The sequence below is a fragment of the Petaurus breviceps genome, unplaced genomic scaffold, assembly GCF_028583685.1.
Source record: "Petaurus breviceps papuanus isolate PSGF00001 unplaced genomic scaffold, PetGlider_PUasm1.0 37, whole genome shotgun sequence".
Lineage (NCBI taxonomy): Eukaryota > Metazoa > Chordata > Mammalia > Diprotodontia > Petauridae > Petaurus > Petaurus breviceps.
This window is the reverse complement of record NW_027186296.1, coordinates 84,672,549-84,685,216: the sequence shown is the minus strand read 5'-3', so window position 1 is coordinate 84,685,216 and position 12,668 is coordinate 84,672,549. Positions and strand designations below refer to the sequence as shown.

The following is a 12,668-nucleotide window of genomic DNA, read 5'->3' as shown; positions in this document are numbered from 1 at the left end:
CCCTCCAATCCATCTTTGTATTGCTGCCAGACTAATCTTTATGCATAGATAATGGTCCAATTGATCTTCTGCTAAAAATTCTCCAATGGTTCCCTACTAGCTACCAAGTTAAGTTCAGATTCCTTTGTCTCTGGAAGTCCAACAATTAAGCATCACCCAAGCCTCTTCAGTTTATCTCATAATGTTTGCTTCTATTATGCTCCAAACCAGACTGTTCCCCCCATCATGCCCAGAGTTTTCCTGACTTCATACCTTTCTTCATGCTATGATTTGAAATTCCTTCCTTTTTGTTTTTGCCTACTGAATACCTCTCCTCTCCTCTAATGTCCAACATAAGTGCTAACTCCTCCAGCAAGCTTTCCCTGATTTCATAGCTATAATAACCTTCCCACTCCTACTTTACACCACATGTTTCTAGTATACTTATCACATAAGACTATATATTATGGTTATGGTTAACAAGAACTGTATTTGGTTCTTGTTACTACTACTGTAGTAGTAACAGGAACAGGGATTAATCAGTTAATAAGCATTCATGAAATGTTTACTACAGTACACCAGGCTATAGGCCAAATTCTGGGATACAGATACAAACTGAAACAGTTCTCATCCTCAAGGAGCTTAGATCATAATGAAGAAGACAGTATATGTATATATATTTACATCTATAATATGTACAAAGTGAATGCACGTTGGTCATGGAAGGGAGAATAGTAATACCCAGATCAGGAGAAATTTCATATAAAAGGTAGCACTTGAACTAAGGCTTTAAGGAAGTCACAGATTCTAAAAAGCAGAGGTGAGAAGGTTATACTCGGGCATTTAGAACATCAGTGCAAAGACACAGGGATGGGCACAGAATTCAAAGAGTGTGAAATAGTGAATAAGCAGAACAATATGGCTGGATCCGCAGAACAAGTAGTAATGTGTGAGATGACTGGAAATATAAGAAGGCACCAGGTCATAGAAAGCTCTGAATGCTAAATAGAAGAATTTATAGTTGATACCAGAGGCAACAGGGAGCTACTGAATTTTGCTGGTATGATAAAACCTGAATTTTATGAAATTATTTTGGTGGTTATACTGAGGCTGGGAAAGAGGAGAGGCTTCTTTGAGATAAGATGAACAAATGGAAGGTTAATGCAATATTTTTCATTCAGTTGATAAGGGACTAAACTAAAGTGGTAATTCTGTGACCAAAGAGGAAGGGACTTATTTGAGAGATACATGAAGATAGAAATGCCAATATTTGGTAATTAATTAGATATGTTAGACGAGAGTGAGAAGCTGAGGATGAATAGGGAACCTAAGTAATTGCAAAGATGTTTTTTCAAAACTCTGAATCTCTCCCACCCTGAGCAGATCATGATATTCTAACGCACAAGGAACTCAACAGTTTAATGTTGAACAAAGAACACAAAATATCCACTTGCCCATACTGGATGCTTATCTGACATCACAGGTATAATCCCCTCTTTTTACTCCCCCATTTTGATAAATAAAAGCAGAAACTGACATCATTCCATCCACTGTAACTTAACGGCAATAAGATAAACTCTAGTCCACATTTCTCTATGAAAATATGACTTTGTAAACACTATCAAACTACTTGTCTGTCTCAAAATAGGAACATAAATTCCCAATATAACTCAGATAAATCAGTCCAAGCCTAAACAATAGATCTACTTACTCACTACATAAACAATATAGGTTAAAAAACAAAGGAAATGATGGTTGGTGAGTTTAAATGGGTGTGTCTAGAGTGAGAGAGGAAGTGCTAAATATTTTTAACTAAGGAGACACTAGATTTACCTTCAAAAGGTAGTTAAAGCAATACCAAACTTTACATCTTCCCAATTCCTAAATTTTCCTTTTAAATCAAAGTTTAGGGAAAGTAAGAATTTTATGCCAATGATTACAGTATAAATATCAAAGCATTCTTTCTCAGGTACATGTTAAAAAAAAGTAACAAGCAGGAAACTGTTACTCTGACTGTTAGATGGCACACATTTCAACAGAAAAAAAAAATTGACTGCGGAAAAAACAATTTGATAGCACAGAGAATAGAGAAGCAGCATATCTTTCTGAGCTTTTGCCCTCTCTCCAAGCAGCTTCCACATTTTGTGAACAGCTGGGAAATTTCCTTTTCACAGGAAAAGGATGACTTCATAGTTCACACTGGAGTGGAAAGGACAAAAACTAAATGGATCATCCAGAAAAAAAGGTGTTTCCTGAAGAAAGGAGACAATGTATTGTTTGAAGGGGGGAAAATCCTCTTAGAGGAAACAAAAAAGAGACTATCTAGACTAAGTAAGGTTTTCAAGGCAAAAATAAGTTTCAGCCAGATAAATTATGCCACACTAAGGCATTCAAACTGTAAAGACAAGTTTATACCATAATATTAAGGGAAGAGCAAGAATATACATTTCATTTAAGGATACTTGGGGACTTCAATTTCAAGTTTTATGGATACATTTTTTTAACTTCAGCATTTTCCAAATGGAATAAGGATCCTAACCTCAGCATGAAACTTGTTTGCTCTTAAAAAATGAAAACAGCCAGCTGAGTGTTTCAAGTAACTGATACTCTAATAATTTGCTTTTCAGATAAGTTTTTAATTGAAACTTTTCCTTATATCATCAGTTTTCCCCAGTATCATGTCTCTCTGTCTCTCCAACAGCCATCCCACATAACAAATAGTATTTTAAAGATTAAAAAAAAGTAAGAGGAAAAAATCAGCATAACTGATCAATACACTGAAGAAATTTGAAGTATGTGGAATGTGAAACACCAATAGATATCCCACTTCTGCAAATTTTGCAACATTCACTTTTGATTTTTTGTGGAGGTGTGGTTGTTCTCTGTTTACATTGTTGTAATTATGGAGTGTATTGTTTTCTTGAATGTGTTTACTCCGTCAGCTTATATAGATCTTTCCATGTATTACTTCTTTCATCATATTCATCATTTCTTATACCATATTAAATTTCCATCACATTAATGTACCATAATTTATTTAGCTATAACCTAATGAAAGAGCATCTACTTTGTTTCCAATCCAATTCAAGTGTTGTCATGAATATTTTGGTGTATACCCTCCTTGGGGTATAAATCCAGTTAAAAAAAAATCTGGGTCAAAAGATATGGACATTGGGAGGCCAGGTAGCACAGTGAATAAGAGCACTGGCCCCTGAGTCAGGATGATCTGGAATCAAATCTGGGCTCAGACACTTAGCACCCATCCAGAAACACCTTGCCGTGTAACCTTGAGCAAGTTACTTAACCCCAATAGCGTAGGGATGGCCAGGTGGCTCAGCGAGTAAGAGCACTGGCCCCAGAGTCGGGATTACCTGGGACTGAATCTGGGCTCAGATACTTATTAGCACCACACCCCAAAATAACTGGTCATATAACCTTGAGCAAGTTACTTTACCCCAAATGCTTTAAGAAAAAAAGATATGGACATTTTAGTAAGTTTATTTGCATTGCTTGTGGAGATGTGAATCTGTACAACCATTTGGAAAGCAGTTTGGAATTATGCAAATAAACTTACTAAAATGTCCATATCTTTTTTTTCCACTATTCCCTTGATAATCTAGATGCTTTATTTTTCCAAGTGAATTATGATATTCTTTATCAAATTCTATAAAGTATCATTTTGATAATTTAATTGGCATGACATTAAAAGTGCAAATTAATTTTGGTGGTATTGTGATTTTATTATATTGACATGGCCCAGCCATGAGCACTGACTATTCCTCTACCTATTTAAAATATTTGCTTTTTAAAAAAAACATTTTGTCATTGAATCTATTTTAAGTCTTTTCTGTGATTTGGCTGATTGATTCCCCAGATACTTTACAGATTTTACTTTCTTTGGAATAAGTTTTCTCTATCGCCTATTGGCTTTTAAAATTATTATTATATATAAATTCAATAGATTTTTGAGGGTTTATTTTGAAGGCCTGAAAATTTGCTGAAGTTGTCTCAATTAGAATCTTTGATTATTCCCTGGGATTTTCCTAGCAAACCATCACATCATCAGCAAATAGGGATAGGTTTTCTTTTTAAACATTCTCTTTTCCTAGGGCAGCTAAGCGGTGAAGTGGATAAAGTTCCAAGCCTGAAGTCAGAAAGACTCATCTTCCTGAATTGAAATCTGGCCTCTGACACTTACTAGCTATGTGACCCTAGGCAAGTCATTTTACCTCTGTCCCCCTCAGTTTCCTCATCTGTAAAATAAATTGGAGAACCACTCCAATATCTTTGACAAGAAAAACCTAAATGGGGCCAGAGTCAGACACAGTTGTTATGACTGAACAACAACACCTCTGACATTTTCCTCTTGTGTTATTACTATTCCTAGCAATTCCAAGGCTATATCAAAAATGGGGAAAGTGGGCATCCTTTTAATATTCTGTGTCTATTCAGAAAAGTTTTATTGTTCTCTCCATTGCATATGATACGTGCTTTTGGTTTTAGATACTTTTAATGACATTTAAAAAGGTTCCTTGGGGCTGCTCGGTGGCACAGAATAAAGCACCGGCCCTGGAGTCAGAAGGACCTGAGTTCAAAACCAGCCTCAGACACTTAACACAAAAACTAGACATGTGACCTTGGGCAAGTCACTTAACCCCAATTGTCCTACAAAAGGAAAGCAAAACAAAACAAAAATTAAAAAGGTCCCTTTATGCCTATATTTTGTAGGGATTTTATCATAAAACTAGTATTGAATTTTGTCAAAGGCTTTTTCTCACATCTCTTGAGATAGGACTATTAATGAATCATCTTCATATCCCTGCTATAAACTGGATGTGATCAAGAATTATTTCCTGGGTAAACTACAGTTGTCTGACAGAATTTTATCCAAAAAATTTGAATAGATATTTATTAATGATACTGATCAGAAGTTCTACTTTTGTCCTTTGGTCCATGTCTAGTGTAAGTATTAGGAGTGTATTTGTCTCATAAAAGGAATTTGGTAGGAAACTTTTAAAATTTTTGTTTATTTTTAGTTTACATCATTCATTTCCACAAGATTTTGAGTTACAAATTTTCTCCCTGTCTCTCCCCCACTCACCACCCCAGAACAGTGATCCCACTGTACACCCCTTCCCCCAATCTGCTCTCTCCTATATCTTCCCCCATGCCCCCTCTGACTTTCCAGTAGGGCAAGATGAATCTCTATGCCCCAATGCCTGTATATCTTGTTTCCCAGTTGCAGGTACAAAAAAAATTTTATATATATGATTTTTTAAATATAATTTTTTTAATTATAAAATTTGTCCCAAATATAATTTTTTTAAAATAACATTTCAATAGTGGATATATTGTGAAAGACTGACTATATTTCCCTCCATACTATCCCATCCTCCCACTTGTGCTATTCTCTACTTTCACCTTGTCTCTTTTCAAAAGTGTGTGTTTCTAACTTCCCTCCCCCCCTCCATCATCCCCCCTACTCTTCTGTAGGGTAAGATACCCTATTTAGTATGTATGTCATTCCCTCCCTAAGCCAAATTCAATGAGAGTAAGGTTGACTCATTCCCCTTTGCCTTCCTGTTCTTCCTCTCCATTATAACAGTTTTCCCTTGCTTCTTTTATATGAAATAATTTATCCCTTTGCCTCATCCCATCTCCTCTCGTTATATTCCTCTCTCACCTCTCAATTACACCTTTTAATTATCATCTCTTCCTATTCGATTGGTCCTGTGCCGTCTATGTATACCTGTACACATATATACACATACTCACATATGTATTCATACATATACCCTCCTATACAGACTATATGTATGCATGCATACACACACACACACACACATACACACACATTTCATTCCCTTCAACTATTCTCATACTGAGAAGTTCATAAGTTATAATTATCATTTTCCCATGTAGGAATGTAAATAGTTCAACTTTGATAAGTTCCTTATGATTTCTTTTCCCTATTAACCTACTCATGCTTCTTTTTCTTCTTGTATCTGAATGTCAAATTTTCTATTCAACTCTGGTTCTTTCATCAAGAATGCTTGAAAGTCCTCTATTCCATTGAATTACCATATTTTCCCTTGAAACATGATACTCAGTTTTGCTGGGTAGGTTATTCTTGGTTTTAATCCCAGCTCCTTTGACCTCTGGAACATCATATTCCAAGCCCTTCCATCCCTCAATGTAGAAGCTTCCAGGTCCTGTGTTATCCTGATTGTGTTCCCACAATATTCAAATTGTTTGTTCATGGCTGCTTGTAATATTTTCTCCTTGATCTGGGAACTCTGGAACCTGGCTATAATATTCCTAGGAGTTTTCTTTTGAGGATCTTTTTCAAGAGGTGATTGGTGGATTCTTTCAACTTCTATTTTGCCCTCTGGTTCTAAAACATCAGGGCAGTTTTCTTTCAGAACTTCCTGGAGGATGATTTCTAGGTTCTTTTTTGGATCATGGCTTTCAGGTAGTCCAATAATTTTTAAATTGTCTCTCTTGGATCTATTTTCCAGGTTAGTGGTTTTTCCAATGAGATATTTCACACTGTCTTCTATTTTTTTCATTTGTTTGGATCTGTTTTATAGTATCTTGATTTATCATAAAGTCACTTGCTTCCATTTGCTCTAATCAAATTCTGAAGGAATGATTCTCTTCAGTGAGCTTTTGAAATTCTTTTTCCATCTGGCAAATTTGGCTTTTTAAGGCATTCTTCTCCTTATTGGCTTTTTGAGCCTCGTTTGCCATTTGAGTTAGTCTATTTTTTAAGGTGTTATTTTCTTCTGTAAGGTTGTTGACTCTCTTTTCATGATTTTCTTGTATCATTCTCATTTCCCCTCCCAAATTTTCCTCTACTTCTTATTTGGTTTTCAAAATCCTTCTTATGTTCCTCTATGGCCTGTAACCAATTCATATTTTTCTTGGAAGCTTTTGGTGCAGTAGTTCTGACTTCACTGTCTTCCTCCTGTTCCATGCTTTGATCCCTTTTGTCCCCAAAATAGGAGTCTAAAGTCAGATTGCTCTGCTGGCTTCACTTCCTTTGCTTGCTCATGTTGCCACTCAATGACTTGACTTTTGAGCTTTTTGCCATAGCACAACTCTGCTTCCACAGAGGAGAGTTTTGTCCCAAATTGCTGGGGTTTTCTCAGCTGCTGGAGCTATGAGTTGGCTGCCCTCTCTGAAGCCTCCACATGCTCTGGCACACTGGTCATACACCCCAGGACTTCTACCCTAGACAGCGATCCAGATCCAAGCAGGTTAAAGCAAACACGATTACCCCTCAGACTGGCTGCTTGGTCTCCCTATAATCTGCAGACCAGAAGCTTGGAAGCAGCCACGCAGCACTGCACCTCAGCCATTTCTCTTTCCAGGGGCAGAGGCCGGACTGCACTCCCAGAACCCCCTGTTCCCAAAGTCCACTGACTTCTCACTTTGTCTTTGGCATTTATGGGTTGATAATTCTAGAAACCGTCAGAGCTGCTGGTGATCCACTTGTCCCTCCATTTGAGGCTGGTTGGGGCTGCCCTGAGGCTAAAACTGTGGACTCACGTAGGTGTGGGCCGTGCTCCCAGAGTGCTGCGATGGCCCCTTCCTGCTGGCCTGCCAGGCTGTCTTCAGCACGAGGTTATTTTCTGTCACTTTGTGGGTTCTTTATCTCTAAAGTTTGTTTAGAGTCATTTTTTACATGTATTGGAGGAGGTGGAAACGGGATCCTCAGGGAAGTCTTGTTTCTAGCCTGCCATCTTGCCTCTACCCCACCACTTTTTCAATTTTTGAGAATAATTTGTGTAACACAGTTAACATTTTTCTTTAAAATTTTGATTGAATTATTTTGTGAACCATCAGGGTCAGGAGGTTTTGTTTTTTTAGTAGTTCCTTTGTAGCCAGTTCTACTTCCTTTCCTGAAATTTGAGTATTTAAGATATCAATTTGGTCTTCTGTTAGTCTAGGTATTATATATTTTGGAAGTATTTCTATTTCTTTTGTGTCCTCAGTTTTGTTAGTATTTAAGTATGTATAATAGTTTCTGATTATTCTATTTTATTTCTTCTGGTTTTGTTGTGATTTCACCTTATTTATTTGCTATTTTCTTCATTTAATTTTCTGTCAATTAGATTGGCTAAAACTTTATAAATGTTATTAATCCCTTCAAAGAAACACTTTTTAGTTTTATTCTTCATTTCTATAGTTTTTTTGTTTCCATTTTATCTATTTCTTCTCTAATTTTTTAAAATCTCTTTTGTGCTTATTTTATTTGTTGACTTTTTAATTTTTTAAAATGTATAGTCAATTAATTCCCTCTTTTTTTATCTTCTTTATGTTTGTAGAGATATGATTTCTAACCTGCCTCCCCCCTCCCCCAATAGCTTCCCAGAAATTTTGGTATTTTATTCTTTTAATGATTTGTCCTTTAACTCACTCATAATTTAGGATTTCATTTTTAAATCTCCATTTCCATCTCTCTCTTTTGTTTGGGGTACCTGAATTAAGTACTCTTTTTATTACATTATGGTCTATATACTTACTATTTCTACATTTTCCCTTTATTTGTAATATCAATGTGCCCTAATACATGGATAATTTTTTTTTAAAAAAGTTCTATGTGAGCAGGGTGGCCAGGTGTCGCAGTAAAAAGAGCACTGGCCCTGGAGTCAGAAGGTCCTGAGTTCAAATCCACCCTCAGACACTTAACTCTTACTAATAACCCTGTGATCTTAGGCAAGTCACTTAACCCCAATTGCCCTGCCCTCCCCCCTCCAAAAAGAAAAAAAAAATGTCCTATGTGGAATGAAAAATATGTATATTCTTTAGTAGTCCCTTTTAGAAGACATCATCTTCTTAGCTCTGGTTTCCCTAGCAATTTGTTCAGTTCCATATTTTTCCCTTTATCTTTCTGTTAGACTTTTCCGAAACTAAAAGGGAGACATTGAAATATGTTACTATAGTGTTACTGTCTATATGTTTTTGTTTTTCCATTAATGTATCCCTTATGAATTTTGATGCTTAGGAATCTGGAAGATCTAAATTCAATACTGATAGTGGTCTGTTATCTATGGTTCCTTGCAGAATAATGTAGTTTCCTTATTTATCTTTTTTTTTATGTTTTGAAAGTTTGTTTTTGATTTGTCTCATAGAATGATTGCAATGGGAGTTGGGTGGCACCAGGCTTGGAGTCAGGAGAGCCTGAGTTCAAATCTGAACGCAGACACATACTAGCTATGTGACCTTGGGGAAGTCACTTCACCCTGTTTGTTTCAGTTTCTTCATCTGTAAAACAAGTTGGAGAAGAAAATGGCAAATCTCTCCATAGTATCTTTGCCAAGAAAACCCCAAATGAGATCAAAAAGAGTCAGAGAAAACTGAAATGACTGCACATGTTCACAATTTCTGCTTTTTTTGGATTCACTTGGTGTTCTAATTTTTATTCTGTGTCTGTCTTTGTTTTTAAAATGTGTTTCTTGTAGCAACAGATTGTGGGTTATTTTCTTTTTCAAATTGTCATTCTTTTTTATTTTATTGGGTTGTCTAATACTTTAACATTTAAAATTGAGAGGCTATATTTTCCTCAATTTATTACTTTTCTTCCAAATTATGAAATAATTTTTTCTTATTTTGAGTTTCAAACAGCTATGTCACAGCACAGAACACTCAGAGGAATCCACTATTTATTTTACCTGGCTCTTGTTTTTCCACCCAGGACATGAATTCTCAGCTTTATTCTGTAACCCAACTTTAGGTCACTGAAGGCCTAAAGAAAGATAGAGAAAGAACTCACTAAAAACCCATTGCCCAATCACCTGTCTAATAAAAGATGCAACTTCTGGGTCATGTGATTAGACAAGATGAAAGATTAGATATTTTCTGATTCCCTCAACCTCTCAAAGCTCTCCAAAACAGGAATTAAGTGCTGAAGATAAAGAAGTTTCAGCTGTTTCCATGATTTAGCATACTTAGAATACAAAAGAAGATGAAAAACAAACCCATGAATTGACATCTAGACTAAGCCCACTCAGTAACCCTTCCCCTCACGTCATACTATCAGCAGCAAGCCTGTATTGGTTGACCCATATTGTCTTGCAACAGACTTAAAACCCAAACTCCAGTCTCCTTTCCTCTTTCCAGTGGCACGGAAATCCTAATTCCAGTCTGTAGAAATTTACTCAGGCTAGGACAGATAGCCAGACAGCATACCTCTCTGTAGACTACTGAAACTTATTGAGACCCCACAGCCAGCACTACAGCAGACAGCATTCTGTGCTGCAAAAGTTCTCTGTGGGAGAGCCAGGAACAGAAGGAAAGGGGCAGGATGTGTGTCTCAACTGGAAATAATGCTCAACACCACATCTTACCCCAACTCTTCCCAGACCCTCAGAGATCTAAATTACAAAAATTAACTTCCTAGAACTCAGCATGGCAGTTCTCTGTCAGAGAACTGAGGAAAAGAGGGAGCTGGACAGAACACCTGAATAGCTCACAGTGAACATGTGGCCAAGCTGAGGGCGGGGGATGGGTATGCACCATGTGGCACTCAACTAAGCTTGAAGGAAAGAACTCAAAACCCAGATGGAGCCAGTTCTGTTCACCTAAGTCACTTATGGCAGAAACTGGTGTACCATGAATTGCCCAGTGCAAGAGGAGGCTAAAATGCTTTGAGATTGAGCCTGAATAGAAATCAGCAAATCAAAGATTCAAAAAGCAATTAATAGGGGAAAATAAGGGGGGGGGGAGGATTGAAAGATCTCCAGAAGAAGAAAACTCAAAGACCTTGAATATTAGCAGATAAATCAACAGGGAAATCATTAACAGCAGAAAGAAATATAGCCTCCAGATCTAGCCAATGAGTTGAAACATCTATGAATAAATATAGTAAAGGAAACAAGGTAAAATAAATGAAATATTTGATGAGCCTGAAGACTCTGTGGAATTTGAGGGGAATATGGAATTAAAACATACTGTTCTGGAGTGGTTCAAAAGAGAAATGAGAGTTATGAGAGTAGAATTTGTGTCCTGCAGAGCAAAAATAATAGGTAGAATAGGAAAACTGGAATCTATGGTAACAAATATTGCCAAAGAAGAGAAAGGAGAGAAGAAAAGATCAGAAACGCAAATATACAGAAAGAAGGCCAATCTAGAAGAAGAAAAAAAAAACAATAATATTAAAAGAAAATAAGTTCCGCAGAGCCAAGATGGCGGAGTAGAAGCACAACCTTCCCACAGCTCCGGCTTCCACCTTCCCCAATCCATGTAAAAAGGGGACTCTAAACAAACTTTGGAGCGGCAGAACCCACAAAATGACACAGAGAAACTAACCTCCCGCTGAGGACAGCCCGGCAGGCCAGCAGGAATCCAGCACAGCGCTCTGGGAGCCAAGCCCAGCCCCACGCAGAGGCTTTAGTCCCAGGGCAGGCCTGACCAGCTGACAGCCAGAGGGACTCCAGATCAGCAGCAGCTGTGGCCGTTTCCAGATTTATCCACACATAGATGCGAAGGACAAAGTGAGAGGTCAGTGCAGTCTGGACTTTGGCACCAGTAAGTGGAAGTGCCTGGCTTTTACCCCCGGGGTAAGAAGCCACCACCAGCACCATGTGGCAGATTTCAGCTCCTGGCCTGCAGAGTGTAGGGGGACCAAGCACCAGTCTGAGGGGTAATTGCTCTTGCTTTAACCTGCTTGGATCTGGATTGCAGTCTAGGGTGGAGGTCCTGGGGTGTATGTCCAGCTTGCCAGAGCATGTGGAGACCTCAGAGAGGGCACCCATCTAATACCTCCTACAGCTGAGAAAACCCCAGCGTTTGGGACTAAAGCTCCCCTGTCTGGTGGCAGAGTCCTACTGTGGCAAAAAGCCCAGGGGTCAAGTGATTGAGTGGCAAAATGAGCAGGCAAAGGAAACGGCTAAAGCAGACAGAAGATTCCAACATTACATTCCTATTTTGGGGACAAAAAGGAGCAAAGCATGGAACAGGAGGAAAACAGTGAAGTCAGAACTCCTGCACCAAAAGCTTCAAAGGAAAATACAAGCTGGCTACAGGCCATAGAGGACCTTAAGAAGCAGATAAGAGAAGTGGAGGAAAAACTGGGAAGAGAAATGAGAACGATGCAAGAAAATTATGAAATGAGAGTCAACAGCCTGACTGAGGAAAATAATACCTTAAAAAACAGACTGACTCAAATGGCAAAGGAGGCTCAAAAAGGCAATGAGGAGAAGAATGCCTTAATAAGTCGAATTTGCCAGATAGAAAAAGAATCTCAAAGGCTCAATGAGGAGAATCATTACTTCAGAATTAGACTGGAGCAAATGGAAGCTAATGACTTTATGAGAAATCAAGATGCTGTTAAACAGATCCAAACAAATGAAAGAATAGAAGGCAATGTGAAATATCACATGGGAAAAACCACTGACCTGGAAAAATAGATACAGGAGAGATAATTTAAAAATTATTGGACTACCTGAAAGCCATGATCAAAGTAAGAACCTAGAAATCATCCTCCAGGAAGTTCTCAAAGAAAGCTGCCCTGATGTTTTAGAACCAGAGGGCAAAATAGAGGTTGAAAGAATCCACCGATCACCTCCTGAAAAAGATCCCAAAAAGAAAACTCCTAGGAATATTATAGCCAGGTTCTGGAATTCCCGGATTAAGGAGAGAATTTTACAAGCAGCCAGGAAGAAACAATTTGAATATTGTGGAAA

General features: G+C 37.8%; 1 protein-coding gene across 14 annotated transcripts in view; it reads right to left on the bottom strand.

Moving 5' to 3' along the window:
- ADD3 (adducin 3) overlaps nt 1-12,668 on the bottom strand; it is a 180,877-nt gene that overhangs the window by 93,776 nt on the left and 74,433 nt on the right. For 2 of the 14 annotated variants that reach the window (XM_069098926.1, XM_069098927.1), the window contains exon 2: nt 9,657-9,730. The exons of the other annotated variants lie outside the window; for them this stretch is intronic. The gene's annotated coding sequence lies outside the window, so the exon portion shown is untranslated. The remainder of the gene's footprint in view (nt 1-9,656; nt 9,731-12,668) is intronic. 14 annotated transcript variants of the gene reach the window in all.